The 15,313-nt window shown below is 40.1% G+C and overlaps 1 protein-coding gene across 1 annotated transcript in view; it reads right to left on the reverse strand.

Moving 5' to 3' along the window:
• The window catches only part of APC (APC, WNT signaling pathway regulator), an 83,317-nt gene extending 73,663 nt beyond the window's left edge, over positions 1 to 9,654 (reverse strand). Inside the window, exon 1 of the mRNA XM_027878038.1 lies at positions 9,442 to 9,654. The gene's annotated coding sequence lies outside the window, so the exon portion shown is untranslated. The remainder of the gene's footprint in view (positions 1 to 9,441) is intronic.
• Between the last annotated feature and the right edge of the window lie 5,659 nt (positions 9,655 to 15,313).

Genomic DNA, 15,313 nt, shown 5'->3' on the forward strand with positions numbered 1-15,313 from the left:
ACAATGTGCAAGGAATATGGTCACATGTTAGATTCTGCTAAGCTTGGAACCTCATGTATCTCAGCACTGCCTGCTGACAAGATCTTCTCAGCAGTGATTGGTGACAATTACAGTGTCAAGATTACTGGTACTGAAGCTTTTACTCCTAAACTGCTGACAGGTAGGCTTTTGATGTCAAAAGTTAGTAAATTCTAATGGAATCAGCTTGCTTTTTTTTTTATTGGTCTAGATCCTGGTGTGTAGCAGGTGCTATGTATCAACTATTTTTGTTGTATAGCACCTGCTGACAACCAACAATTTTATCCAAACTTCATTCCACATCCAAGTCTTTTCTGACTAATACAGGGTAATCAAGGAGACTTTATGTGAACACTTGGATTGCAGCTTCTGTAGGAAACAGCTTAAGAAGAGTAGAGAACTTAAATGGAGATCTTTCCGAGACGAAAATACAGAAGTTGCAAATAATCTCAATGCGACCAGAAAGGCATTTAACTCCAGACACCCCATTATTCAAGCCATGTGCAGCATTTTCTTTGAATAATGCCTAATTCAAATACCTGTACATCCCCCAACATAGCTGAATGCTAAAAACACAATGAAAAAAACACACATGCCCACCACAAAAAAGAAGTATTGGATTATTGGATTCAAAAAAAGAGTTGGGTTCTGTATCTCTTCTACTACAGTAGAAGAAACACAGTTACTTAGGTGCTTTGCACATCACAAATGGGAATTTCTCACTCCAGGAACTCCTAAATGTGTGGATAAGAGACACTCCTTCCTTGAGGCAGGTATTATGGGCACTGGAAGGGCATTGGTGCAGGCCAGAAAGTACAAACTTTTCTTTCACAATGAAAGCTGCTTTCTCTTTTTCATGAAGTGTCTACTTCTGTATTTGAAGCTTTTACTGAGCAGCAAAATTATAAGATGGCCAGCATTTTCAATGAAATAGGTAGGTTGTTATAGAACACTAAAATTTCAAACTAGGAACTATGTCAGCTACAGGAAAGGTATTTTTTACTAAAGAGGCAAGAGCACTGCAAAGACCACCCACTTGGACCCTTAAAAGCCATTACGTAGAGTACTGACAATGCTTCCATGCTTTGGGAACTACAACTTAGCCTTTTATTGCATGAAAATTTCACAAATGAAGGCATGCCAAATTTCTGGTCCTAAGAACAAGCTTAATTTTTGCTGACTAGTAAAGACCAACACAACCAGCCATCAAGATCAACGTGAGTACTCAAGGACTTTGTGACACAAAAAAATATTTTCCATTATAGTTTTAAAACACATCAAGTATTAGGATGGTGTTTTGGAAACAACCATGGTAAAGAGATACGTACTCTGAGCAACACAAACCAAGATGGGCAGTAGTGGTATGACACAAAGATGTCAGCAACTTAAGACTAAGTGGAAGTTCTTTGCAAGACTTGCATCTGAATTTAGAACCGTAAACACAGCACTACTATGACCTGTGTCCAAAAGGGACAGCCGAGGAACTCAGTATTTTTATTCAGATACTGTACACACAAACTTAGTATGAGTAAGAGCTTGCTTGATCAAACTACTGTGCTCCATTTAGTAAAGAAATGTCTTGTTTCACAGTTTGATGAAGCTGACCCTGTTCCAATGGATGTTACACACACACAAAGCAAAGGAGGCAACTGTTGATGACTGAGATTACAATTAACATGCTGCAGTTAAAAGATGTTGCACTTTCCAACAACCTCTTTTCAGATGGTTCAAGCAGGCAAGGAATGGAATGCTTTATTAAACTAAATCAAAGATAAGTCAGTTGATTTTTACTCTAGATTATGTTTAGCATAGAATTATCTTAAATGTTTCAATTACCAATGATAACTGAGTATTTAAATGCTTCAGTCAAAATAAAAGCCATTATTGCATCACACTAGTAAAAGCAGGCTTGACTATCTATGAGGATAACAAGCAGCATGACTACTTCTTGTACAACATGAACCTATCTGCTCAAATTCTTATACCACAGCCTCACAAAACACTTTTCCTACAGTTACTGAATTCCAGGACAATACTGTTACCATGTCTGGAATGAATTACACTTATAAAAAAAATTAGGAACTAAAAGAGTATACTCTCCAAGCTGCTAAATTCCAATGGCTCCAAGTAGGTATCAACATGATAAATTACCTTCCCACCACATCCTCCGTATGCTCGCACACATACCCAAAGAAAGTTTCATTAATGTTAAGTACATGGAAGGACTTTCCAAAATGTATGTTTGACACATAAACTGTTTGTACATAAAAAATAGTACTACTATCTACAACAAAAAATGTTATCGTCTTGCATATCAAAGAGCCCACGTACACGTGAAAAGAGCCATTTCAATAGGGAGTCCTCCTGTAATAGCACAAACTGCCGCTTTTTAGCAGACTGTGTAGTAGGTCTGATCTTCAGACTTATGCTGCAAGGAATAACTAAACCTTCTCCTGCTCCTCCCTGCAAACAAAAGCACTGAAATACAGATCCAGCTACAAACTCACCTCAGTTTTAACTGCAGCACACTCCTTTGCGTAGTTACCTGTTTTAATTACGAGAAAAAAAGGAGTGGCATGAAAAGCAATATTACTTTCAAACTCCACTACTTGGAACAGAGATCAGCTGCAAGTAAGAACTTAATACTCACAGTGAGTAACAGCTACCTGTCACAAAAAAGTCTACAACTCTATCCCAGCGGAGAAGGATACAAATTTATTACAAAGAATACTTACGAAAAACCATTAATTAAAATGTCCCAAAACAAGAAACACTCATCAGAACAAAAATCTCTGCATACTACATGCCATATTTTTTTGTTTTCAATAACACACCAGAATCTCCAGGAAATTATTCCAACACAAAGTGACATTATATATAATGAGTAGGTTAGACAAATTCCTCACAATAATTCTGAGGTAGCAACACTGCTCCTATCACTCTGCAGTTCCCTGTTTCTCCAAGGACAACATAAGCAGCAACATGGATACAAGTCTGTTCTGCTGAATATAATGTGTGTGACCAAAGATGTTCACAGAACTTTAGCACAAAGAAACTCTTGCAGAAACAAACTAGTGGGTAATTTCCTCTGAAGCTGTGGGGACACAGTTAGTGTTACAGTACATGAACCACATTTGTTGTTTATATACTCAGATTCTCAGTCTGTATTTCATTTTTATTCACACTCTTTCCATATTCCTAAAAAAAAAAAAAAGAGTTTAAAAGTAATACCATCCCAAATCCAAACAATGCCCTCATTAAGAAACAAACCAAAATATGGATCAGGAATCTACCACAGCATACTACAGCGACAGCTGTAAGTTCTATCCCGACATGCTTACTCAGGCACGCAAATGCTTTTTTTAGAATCACAGAGTTGTTTCATTTGGAAAAGTTCTTTAAGATCATCAACACCAGTAATACTGCCAAATCCACCACTAAACCATGTCCCTAAGTGCCACAATTAAATGTCTTTTAAACACCTCCAGGGTATCACTTTGTGATGTTCAACCACTTCCCTTGGCAGCCTGTTCCAATGCTTGATAACCCTTTTGGGTTTTTTACCTGATATCCTGTCTAAGACTCCCCCCATGAAACTTGAGACTGTTTCCTCTTTCTACATCACTTGTTACTTGGCCGAAAGAGACCGACCCCCATCTGGCTGGAATCTCTTGTCAGGTAGCTGTAGAGAGTGATACAGTCCCGAGCCTCCTCTTTCTGGGCTAAACACCTCCAGGTCCCTCAGCTGCTCCTCACAGGACTTGTGTTCCAGACCCTTCCCCAGCATTGTTGCCCTTCTTTGGATTCATTCCAACACCTCGGTGTCTTTCCTGCAGTAAGGAACCCGCAACTGAGCACAATTCAAGGTGTGGCCTCACTGAGCCCAGTACAGGGGAAGAATCACTTCCCTGGTCCTGCAAGCCACACTATTGCTGCTCCAAGCCAGGATGCCACTGGGCGGGCACACTCTGGTTTATGTTCAGCCACTGTTGACCACTACCCCCAGGTCCTTTTCTGCTGGTCAGCTTTTCAGCCCCTCTGCCCCCAGCCTGTAGTGCTGCAGAGGGTTGTTGTGACTCAGCACTCGACCTTTTTGAACCTCATACCATTGGCCCCGACCCACCAATCCAGGCTGTCCTGATCCCTTTAACAAATCCTTCCTGTGCTCTGGCAGATCAGTATATCTGCCCAAGTTGGTGTTGTCTGAAAACTGACTGAGGGAACACTTGACCACCTTGTCACTAAAGACAAATATTAAACAGGGCTGGCCAACACTGAGCCCTGGGGAACCCTGCTAGCGACCAGCCCTAGCTGGATATAACTCTATTCACCACCATTCCCCGGGCCTGGATATCCAGTTTTTTACCCAGTGAACACTGCATCTATCTAAGACATGAGTAGCCACTTTCTCCAGCAGAATGCTGTGGGAAACAGTGCCAAGGGTTTTACTAAGGTCCAGGTAGACAACACCCATAGCCTTTATCTCATCCACCAAGCCAGTCACCTTGTAATAGAAGACCAGGTTGGTCAAGCAGGACCTGCCTTTACCAAACCCAAGATGGGTTTAGGATGGCATGGAATGGCATTCAACACAATGCCAGGCACTGAGGTCAGGGTGACAGACCTGAATTAGAAGTCACCTCACTACCTACACAAGAAGTCCACAGCCCAAATACAAACTCCAGTACAGCCTGTAACAAAACAATCCAGAGGGGGCTGGAGTGAAATGCTTCTCATTGATCAACCGAATTTCAATTTACAGTATGTAAAAATACTAGAAATCTTACTCCAAGAAATAGAAAAGTACAACCAAGTCATATATTGAGTTTTAAGACTCAATTCCCTTAAAGTGGAAAAAACAATGAGACAAAACAATTTGAGTAATATAACTAAATTTCTGTATGTGTTAAATTGGAATTTTTAACAGCATTCTGTAAGAAAAATTATTGCTTAGTTCTAAAGAGATTCTTGTCTGAGGCCCTTTAAATGGAAGAACAGCAGCAATGTGGGCTCTTCATAGCAGGGGTTTCAAAGAAGAGAAAAAGCTCATGTGATCCTGAGAACCTTTTTCCATTAATAAAGGGAGAGCCAACTCACACAATTTATGCTTTCATGATTTCTTTGCACTCTTGTCACACAATAATGAGAAGTCCTAGTTTCCTTCCAGTTCCCTCCACATGCCAGTTACTACAAAAAAGGCCTATCTACTAACAGCCAAACTCAGTCTTGTGAAACTCAGCACCTTTCAGAATCTATTTAAAGCAAACAACAATCATACCATTAACTGCACAAATAAGAAAGCTTTTTATTGATTTCCTGAAATAAATACACAGTTTTCACTCAAAGAATTTAACCTATATGTGAAAAGTTAAGCCTTAAGTAGTGTTTTCCTATGTCACCAGAATTCTATTAGAGGGTAAGAATAAAAAGTTCATCTCTTCAAAAAAATCACAGCATTAAGAAAGACATCATTATACAATAACCCACATCCTCAATTCTTTTTATTTTGAAAATTAAGTTTTCATGAATAAGGTCTCTTTTTCCATTAGAGACTAATATTTTATCCATTTGTGGTTAAAATGCACACTTGAAGAATAACACTACACTTATGAAAGACATACCAAAATGCTATTGATACTTAAACTTCAACGTTTTAGTTTAACATTTCCATAGAAAAATCAAACTACTTCTTCTCCTAACCCAACTATATTTACTTATTCAGAAAATATTCTTGTCTACTGAATCTTATTTCTCACCTTCTGAAAATCCATGTGGAAGTAAGGGCAAAATGAATTCTCTCTGATCTTAAAAAGTTTTTTTTTTTTAATTTCTTATTTCCACTAGTGATGACTAATACTAAAGCAATAATTTCTTATTAAAGACACAAATGAACATATCCATGAATCCAACTAATCTTTGGCAGTCAATTCAAATTAGCATGTAGTATCTTTGTGACCATAACCAGCAAGCAGTATCAGAGGTGCTGCTACAGCAGCATATGGAGACAACAAAACCAAGCATGCATTAATCTTTTTAACCTTTCTGGCAATCACCTACCTCTCCCATAACCTTCACTGATACATGTCAAATACAGATGTGCAATACTGAGCAAATGCTTAATGCCTTGTAGCTTGATCACCCAGCTACAACTGAGCCAGCTGGATGCAAATCCTCAACTAAACTGAATGGCAACCACCCAATAACTCATGTTCTACAAGAGTACAGCGTGACTTGCCATTGAAATCACCATTACAGTTTATTCAAACACTAGTTTAACAAAGTAAAACTTTTAATCACAACTCAAGTTGATTAGGATCAAAATTCCAACAGTGTGAGGTATCAAAACATTATAAACTGGATATGTTAATCTAAAGGGTGTCAAATCCGTAACTTTAAGGTAAAAGTGGTTTTGCTATGTTATGCTAACACTGGTAATAAATGAATGATGAAAATATGAGCTCTAACAGTGAACAATTGCAATATCCATTTAAATATCAGTTACAACTTCTTTCCAGATGAGTCCACATACATTCATTCAGTACACTTAGTTCATGCATTTTTTAAAATTTCAGTGGAAACTTCACTGAATAAACTTCATTAATCATAAAATAATCTTGATAAAACTTTCTAACATTCCTAATATTGATACTCTCATTAAAACATAAAACCAGCCTGTTTTATTCACCAAGCTGGTTACTTAACTTCAGTCCGTTAAACCATTGCTTATTTCACGACTATCCTACAAGTGACTAAAATCATACTTCAAAACACAGTAACTTGACATAAAAAAAAAGATATTGCCTCCTACTGTTCAAATTGCATTGAGACAACTCAAAGGAGAATATGAGGCACAGCAAAAAAACAAAGTTTTTTGAAACCAAAGTTTCAGATTGTGTCAGAGATGATCACAGAATTAATGGACTTCTACTGTATAATCCTATGAAACAACTTTTAAGGCATAGTCTGAAAGCAGAAACAAGATGCACACTATTCAAAATCAGTGCTGTGCTTTTACTTGCCACTCACAGAAAGGTCAAGTCGGAAGAGACCACAGTGGCCAAGCCCTCTGCCCTAACAGGGTCACCCTAGAGCACACAGTACAGGATTGCATCCAGACAGTTGTGGAATACCTCCAGAGAGTAAAACTCCACACCCTCTCTGGGCAATCTCCTCCAGTGCTCAGTCACCTACACAGTAAGGAAGTTCTTCCTCATGTTCAGGTGGAACTTCCTGGGCATCAGTTTCTGCTGTTTCCTCTTGTCCTGTTGCTTGGCACCACCGAGCAGAGCCAGGTCCATCTTCTCACCCCTCCCTGCAGACACTGACAGACATTGGTAAGATTCTTTCAGTCTTCTCTCCAGACTAAACAGGCCCCACTCCCTCATCCTCTCCTCTCCTCTCCAGTATTTCACTCACTCATAATAATTCAGAATGGCTTGCTAGTATTTCTAAAAGTACATATATAGCACCTGAGCGAACAATTCTTTATTGTTACTGAGCTGCTTGAAACAAATGTGAGAAGTTAGCTAATAAAAACAACTCAACCTATTTTACTTGTACACAAAGAAGGAATTTTCAGAGTTCAGCCGAAATAAAGTCAGCCAAACCAAAACTTCCTTTCTTGATCGTTACAAGATTTAGGAAGCTTTATTGTTAACTAAGCTGTTTAGTTTTAAATACAATCATAGGGAGACATAAATCCCTTACTCTAGAGGTTGTCTAGCTATAGAAGATTCCAGAAATAACCTAGAAGTATTTATTGAAAGTAAATATATATAGACACACATACAAATATTTTGAAAAGCATACACAAGGTGCTGTAAAAACAAAATGGAGGTGTTTGTTAGGGCCAACAGCTACGAGTTTCACATTAATACAAACAAAAACAGTATCAGAAACACTCTGCATAAGTAACATAGCACACTGTTGAGGGTATTCACCGTACACTCCAAAAAACCCTGTAGTTGTGATGTCAGTTACTTGAGGAATATGTAGTGCAACAGATGCCCAGGTACCAAAATTTTTATATATATATATACACCTGACCATGGATTTCATTGCATGGAAGATATGCATAAATAAGACAGACTGTAAAACATGTTTTACACTCAGTAGAGTTTCCTACTGTATTACTTAGAAATAAAAAAACCCCCAACATTTAAGTAACTATATCACCACGTGGATTTCCACAATTTTTTGTTTTGTTTTTATCCCTATGCAGCCAAGTATATATACCTTTTACCAAATTTTTTAATACTTTTTTGACTCCTAAAGGTCTCCAAGGAGACCAAGGTCTTTGTCATTAGACAGAACTATGCTATAAATAGTCTTCATTGTAACTAAAGGAAAAAAACCATATCAAGGAAGTTGAAGCTGAAGCATAACAATGACCTCATGACATTCACATGAAGGCTAATATTTCTTGAGTGCTTAGGATTGGATGAACCCATCTGGCATACAATTCTTTTCAAAGTCAGTTTAAAAATATTAGATTACTGCACCTGGATAGGAAAAAAAGTCCGTTTCTCTGCATTGCCATTAATGACCCAATCTCACTTAACCCTTGCCATAGCCTTAACTTACCAAAATGTCAGCAACATTCCTGAAGAAAAGCTTTCAAACCCACGCTTCTCCACTGGTACACAGAAACACCTCCTCTCATTCAATCAGTAGTTGGTAAAAACAAGTACATGAAAACAGATTCTGCAGAACCTTACTTTATTTTTTTCAGAAAAAGTTTCTGTGACAACTTTACCAAAAGGCTTGTCTTCAGGTCACAACCATCATATTGTTTATAGTTAGCTGGGGAGGGGAGGGGGGGGGGGGGGGCGGACACACGCAAGGCAACAGTAAACACATACTTTAGTACAGCTGCATCTTCATTTCTCTGCAGTTAACTCAACGAAGCTGACATTTACAGAAACCCTGAACTATTTTGCTTTACATCCAATCACTTCTAAAGCTGTGAATGGCCACAAAGATTAAAATTACTACAGGAACCGAGGCTGCAGTCACAGACACCTGCACACATCCACCCCTAATCACCGGGGATCAGAGAGGGCACGTAACAGAGGAAACAACCCCTGCTAACAGAGAGTTTCGAGGTTAATAACTCGTCTAATAGTTTTTAAACTCAGGGTTTTCCAGGCCAAGGCCTTTAAATATCTTCTCATAGAGGACAGTGGCTCAGCCCTTCCTAAGAGGTAGCCTTCACATTCCAGTGGCATTTCAGCTACCGAGTACAAGAACGCTTGCTGGCTCGTTTTGAGGAACCAAACCACTAAGTAACGCCGAATCACATTTGTGCCACCGCTAATAAATAAATAAGCTCGTGAACGAGAGCGGCACTACGGGCTTTGGGTGACCCGCACCGGGCCGGGCGGGGGCAGCGCCCTGAGGGCTCAGCCCAGTCCCGGCACTCACCTGTGCGCCTTCCTCTGCCCCCGCCAGCGCCGCCGCGACTCCTCCGCCGACTCCGCCGAGCTGCGCCCCGTTCCCAGGGCTGTGAGGGGGCGGGAAGGGCAGGGGCGCCCGCGCACACAGGGCAGCCGCGCTCCCTCTTCACCGCCTCCCTGCCCCGGCTCCCTGGCTCCTCATCCCCACCCCGGGCTACGGGGCACCCCCGGCTTTCTCGTCCTCCCCTTCCGCTCTGCCCGGCAACCGCGTCCCGCTCCAGCCCTGCCCGCCCCGTCCCTCACTCGCCGCCCCCAGCCGGTACCCCCGCCGCCGCCATCTTTTCCGGGACGGGAGAGCGGTGCGCGCAGGCGCGGCTGCGGCGAGCACGGGCCTGCATCGGCGGCCGCGCGCACGCGCGGGAACACGCCCTGCCCCGCCCCGCCCCACCCTGGAGCGCGCACCTGAGGGGCGCGACGGGCCCGGCTCGTACCGGGGAGCGGTTGGGTTGGGCATTTGTATTTGTCCGGGAGCTCTGCCGTCAGTGCTTCAGGTCCACGAGTGAGCAAGGGCAGCCTCGCTACTTTCTCTCTCTCCAGACAGGCTCTGGCGTGGCTTGAGTGGGCGGAGGTGTCGTGGTGGCCACCTCCCAGGCGTGAGGGTGGTTCCTGAGTGGTTCCACAGTGTGATAACTGAGGTCCCTCGTCACTTGTGGGTAGATGTCACCTGCTTTTTTGGTAACTTTTTCCACTTCCAGACTTCGTGGTTACACACCCTGTTTAGGGTTCACTTTCACTTCCCTGTTTAGGCTCTTATTTCCTCTAAAGTTACTTCATGTTGATACAGATCCGCTGTGCTCCTCAGTGTGAAGCAGGTGTGGGGTCATGAACCCCCAACACTCCCAACTGCAGTCTGGGGCACACAGCTCTTTGAGTTTCTCTGTGCTACCTTTGCCACCCTTGGCCACACCCTCCCACCCCTCCACAGTTTAGACTTTTGTTAATATGATATCTCATGGGTTTTGTAACTACCTTCTTTTGATGCGTGTAAGGGCCTTTTTACTGCCCGTCTGAGCATCCTTTTGCAAGGTGTTCTTCAAATTCTCTTTCAGTCCTCTGAAAGAGGATATCACTGCTTTGATATGACCTGCAGTGTTTTACAGGTTTCTGCTCTCTTTTTTCTTCGGCCCAGATGAGTTCTGTTCCCTCATTAGTACCAAAGGAATTACCTTGCCAAGCCCTCTCTCATTCTTCTTAGGCAGAGATTCTGCTAGAGTTTGTCACAGAAGGCTGTCAAACCACAAGTGTTTGTGAGTGTTAAACACATATTTAGGGAAGTTGTTACATACTGATAAATAGCTGACTCTGTGCATTTTATATTTTGATATTGTTTGTACTGCTTATTTTAGTACTGAATTTCCTGGGATTTAAATATAATTTTTAATTGCAATTTCTGTCATTGCTGTGTCATGATTATCTGTGTTTACTTCAAGTGTGATAAAATTGTATCCTACAAACCATGACCAGAAATAGCTAAATACAAGCTGACACAAATTTGATTGATATTATGAAAACGAGCACAGTGAACATACATGGAAGAAGTTCTTTAGTGTGAGGGTTGTGAGGCTCTGGCACAGGTTGCCCAGAGAAGTTGTGGATGTCCCATCCCTGAAAGTGTTCAAGGTCAGACTGCATGGAGCTCTGAGCAGCCTGGTCTAGTGGGAAATGTCCCTGCCTGTGGCATAGGGGTTGGAACTGGATGGTCTTTATAAGGTCCCTTCCAACCAAAACCATTCATTGATTCTACAATGTTAGCTGTTCCAAATGTTATCTTTTACAGTCATATGATGTATCACACTGATGATGGCTTTTTGAAAGACAATTGTTCTTGGTAATATTTTTGTGAGTTCAATCACCTTTAGTTTCCCCACCATATAGCCTAAAAGCTGAAGGGTAAGAACAACAATGTCATATTCTAAGGAGTTTGGATTAAATCAAAGAATGTCCAGCTGTGTGACGGTCTAAATAAAGACAGTTTTAAATGTCTCTGTGGTACACACAGTAATCTTCCACTTCAGAGAAAGAGAAGCCTTTGAAACTTCTTGAATTCAATTTATAAGAATCTGTCTTCAGAGTTCCTCCTTACTAATGTAGTAGCCTTCTATGATGGAGTAACTGTATCAGTGGACAAAGGAAGAGCTATGGATGTCAACTACCCGGGCTTCAAAAAAGCCCTTGGTACAGTCCCCAGCACAGGAGAGACATGGACCTGTTGAAGTGAGTCCAGAGAAGGGCCATGGAAATGCTGAAGTGCAGCACAGGACTATTGCCACAGGAATAAAGCAGGGACTGTATCTGTCCTAGCAGCGTGACCTTGCTAGGGGTTTGCTGAGAGCATTTCAAGCAGCAGCTGCAGCTCTTTGCAGCTACACCTCCTCCCTGGGCCCTGTGGCTGAACACCTGCTAGTAAAGAAAGAAACTTTGGCTTTTACACCATCTGCCTCGATTGAGAGCAACAGCAAATCACTCTATTGGACTCTCTAGATTGTTTCATAGAAGACAAAGATGTACAAGAGAGGTGGAAAAACAATAAATAGTTACGATTCTCAAGGGATCTGGCTGTAACTGCCCTAAATTGTGGCATAAGGAAGCACACGCTATCAGAAATCAGTAAGAATTTGCCCTTACTATGACCTCCCCTTTCCCTCCTACTGTATCTTCTGCTGCTGTGACTACCCATTCCAAAAGTAAACACAGGATTTACCTGTGTGCTGGAGAATTCACTTAATAAGGGTAACTGCTACCATGGTAGCATAAAAGTAGTGGACTAGAAAATGTTTCTTAAAATAGTATTTGAAATAATCTACTTTCTTGTCTTTTCAGGTGGCTGGCCAGCCAGTCACCTGAAGATTGTTACAATTTATACTCTAGTTTTTTAGAGTACATTCAGATCATGATCAGATTAGTATTCCATTGCACTAATGTTTGACACCTGTAAGTCACTTTCTGCCCTCAGTCAGCAAACAAAAGACCATATGCCAGAATGATCCCGAAACCTACTGGGTGACATGAAATGACAGCAGCTCTAATTCAGTAGTCTGACAGTTGAACAAGATGATCATTCTGAAGATTCACTCTGAAAAGTTATAGCCTGTTCAAAGGGGAATTTGCCCACCTAGAGAAGTTCTCCAGCTATTGCTCAGTGTCTTCAGATGGTTGTTGTGAGATGGACTGTTTTCAGAAGTGCTTTTACAGGGGCACTTCTACAGCTCACTGTGAAAAGCGTTCCTGTTGGACTAAGTTTTATATAAAAGCATGAAAAATGTCAATGTTGTTAACTGTGTTACTGAGTAGAATAATATTCTCCACACTCTGGAGAATATAATTTCTGGAGGAAAGCATTTCTCTCAATTGGCTCTTTGCAGCGTTGTGGATTCAAACAGCATTTTGTAGGAGCCATCTTGGCAACATTTACCTCTCAGGACAAAGGCCAATCCAGAGAACCCTGACTAAGTAAAACTAAACAGAGAAAAATTTAGACAGTAGTTTACAGCCAGCTCTATTTAAGGATTGCCAGTCACAAAGTAAAATGACCCTTAGTAAGAATGACTTCCCTTTTTTGTGTTTGGTTTGAGCAATTAATAGTTTAATATTAAAAGTTTATACTTAGTCTTGTACTAGACAACAGTAGCTGGGTGTAGTTTCAATCAAGAGAAGGAAATAGGAAAGCAAGAACCCACAATTCTTCATAGGTAGGGTTCCAAAGTTAAAAATAAAAGGTGATTTTCAGGTGAAATAGTTATGAACTTGGTTATTCTGTAATCCTAGAATCCTAAAGGCATAATTAGAACTGTAAAGCTTGGTGTTTTTTAAATAATTTTATTTTTGGTATAGTTAAATATCAATCCATTAGCTAATTAAATCAGAGAACTTGAAGCAACGAAGCATGTGATGGGTAGTCTGGTTCATGTTAAGGTTCACACTTCTAAAGGAAAGCAAAGGGGGAAAAAATATTAAACACTAATGCCAGAAAAGAAATCCCAACTCAGGGTTACAGGATCAAAAAAAGAGATGACTGTTAAAGCAACATAATTTTTAGTTAACTTTATCCTATCAGTATAAAGGGAAGGGAGAATTGAATTGAATATGTCCAAATTTTCTTGTGCTGGAATTAAAGTGGGAAAAAAATTAAATATGAGGGTCTTGAATATTCATGAAAAATGGCTTTGAGTTTAGTCCAGAGAATGAGTCATTTTGAGTTATGCTCAAGCCCTGACATCAGAAGAGGTCTGAACTTGCACCCTGAATCTTCAGCTTTTTAAAAGAAGGGTGTTTTTTTTTTCCTGAAAGCCAGATATCTGAGTCTTTAACTAACAGTGGTAGCCCCCTTTGGAGATAGAAAAGACAGGGAAATCCTAAAGATAGAGTTCAATTTACATGCTTTACCACCAAAGTCTAAACCTAGATGATTTTGAAATTAAACCTAGAAGATTTTGAAATAGTTCTTGCTTTACTACAAGAGGAGTTAGTAGGCAGAGTTAGAAATTTTCTCTTGGATAACTCCAAAGACCTGAAAAGCGTAGAGAAGCTGGTATCTAACAGATGGGCAAAGGAAGCTCTAGAGAAAATTTCAGATAAAAGTCTGCTATAGCTACCAAAGGTCAGGACACAAGGATAGAATCTTTGGAGAAATTAGAATCCAGTTGTTGCAGTTGAAACATTCCCCATGATCAAGAGAAGAATTACCTATGGTACTCCAAGCTACTATAATATGTACAAAGACAGGCAGCCATCTGCATGCTAACATTTCCGTGCAGAACAAACAGTAATGATAAACAGTTTACACAATGAAGACACTAAAACTGAACTCACAAATAAAGGTGGGTGATTTTGCTGATGTGGTCATTTCCAAAAGGGAAGTGTTAAAATCTGTCTCTATCCTATGTATAGGAGTAATTTATTGCTACAAATGGCAAGAGTAATATGGATTTCAGTTGAGCCCTAAACCCAATAGAATTAGCACAGTTCCTGAAAAAAATTTTATGTATTCTTCCAAACAGAGCAAATCTTTGTTCTCCTCCTCAAATTTTTCTCTTGATCGTATATGACTTCTTTACCAGGAAAGCAACTATGCCAAAGTGTGGGCTTGACAGACTTTTCTATTGGTTATTATTTAGAACACTGCTGGTATCTGCACTTGCAGTTTTCTTGGAGGAAAAGAATTAGAAATTTTAGGAGGGAAATAGGGCAGTACATTTCAGTATTCTTTATAATATGACATTTTATCTGAAAGTTTTCATACATTGTTTCAGCATGCTTATGCTCCAGTACATACTATAATAATTATTTCCATATTAAGCATTAACTTCTGTGAGATTTTAGTAAATATGGCAGATAATACAGTGTATTGTTTGGATAGGAAATGGCTTTGTACACTCTTTGTAAGATTCATCTCAGCCACCTGAAGTTGCTTTGAATGTACAACGTGGGGTAATTAATCTTACTTATTTTAGATATTTAAGATAAATTGCCTGCTAGAGTTATCTGATTCTGTCTCCTGTTTATAAGTAGACTCTAGAGGAACCAGTTTAGACTTATAGTCAAGCATTTATATTCTTAAATGGAAACACAATAATCTTGTCTTATGTATCAGTACATCATAAGATATAATCCAATCCTATAAATTAATGAAAATAATGCTTTTTTCCCAAGCTATGTAAAAATCAACACACATAGATAATTTTGTGTAAAAGACATAAAATTCAAAATCTGAAATGTTTGCATTTCTGATTTTTACTGTCATTGGTCTTTTTTAAAATAATATAATCTTATCTGAGATACTGCTACTGTTCCCCTGCAAAAAAAACTCTGGGCCTGATTTATCAGATCTAGGTCAGATACAA

This window comes from Empidonax traillii, unplaced genomic scaffold (assembly GCF_003031625.1).
Source record: "Empidonax traillii isolate 1590-97213 ecotype Southwest subspecies unplaced genomic scaffold, ASM303162v1 scaffold37:size1818073, whole genome shotgun sequence".
Taxonomy (NCBI): Eukaryota; Metazoa; Chordata; class Aves; order Passeriformes; family Tyrannidae; genus Empidonax; species Empidonax traillii.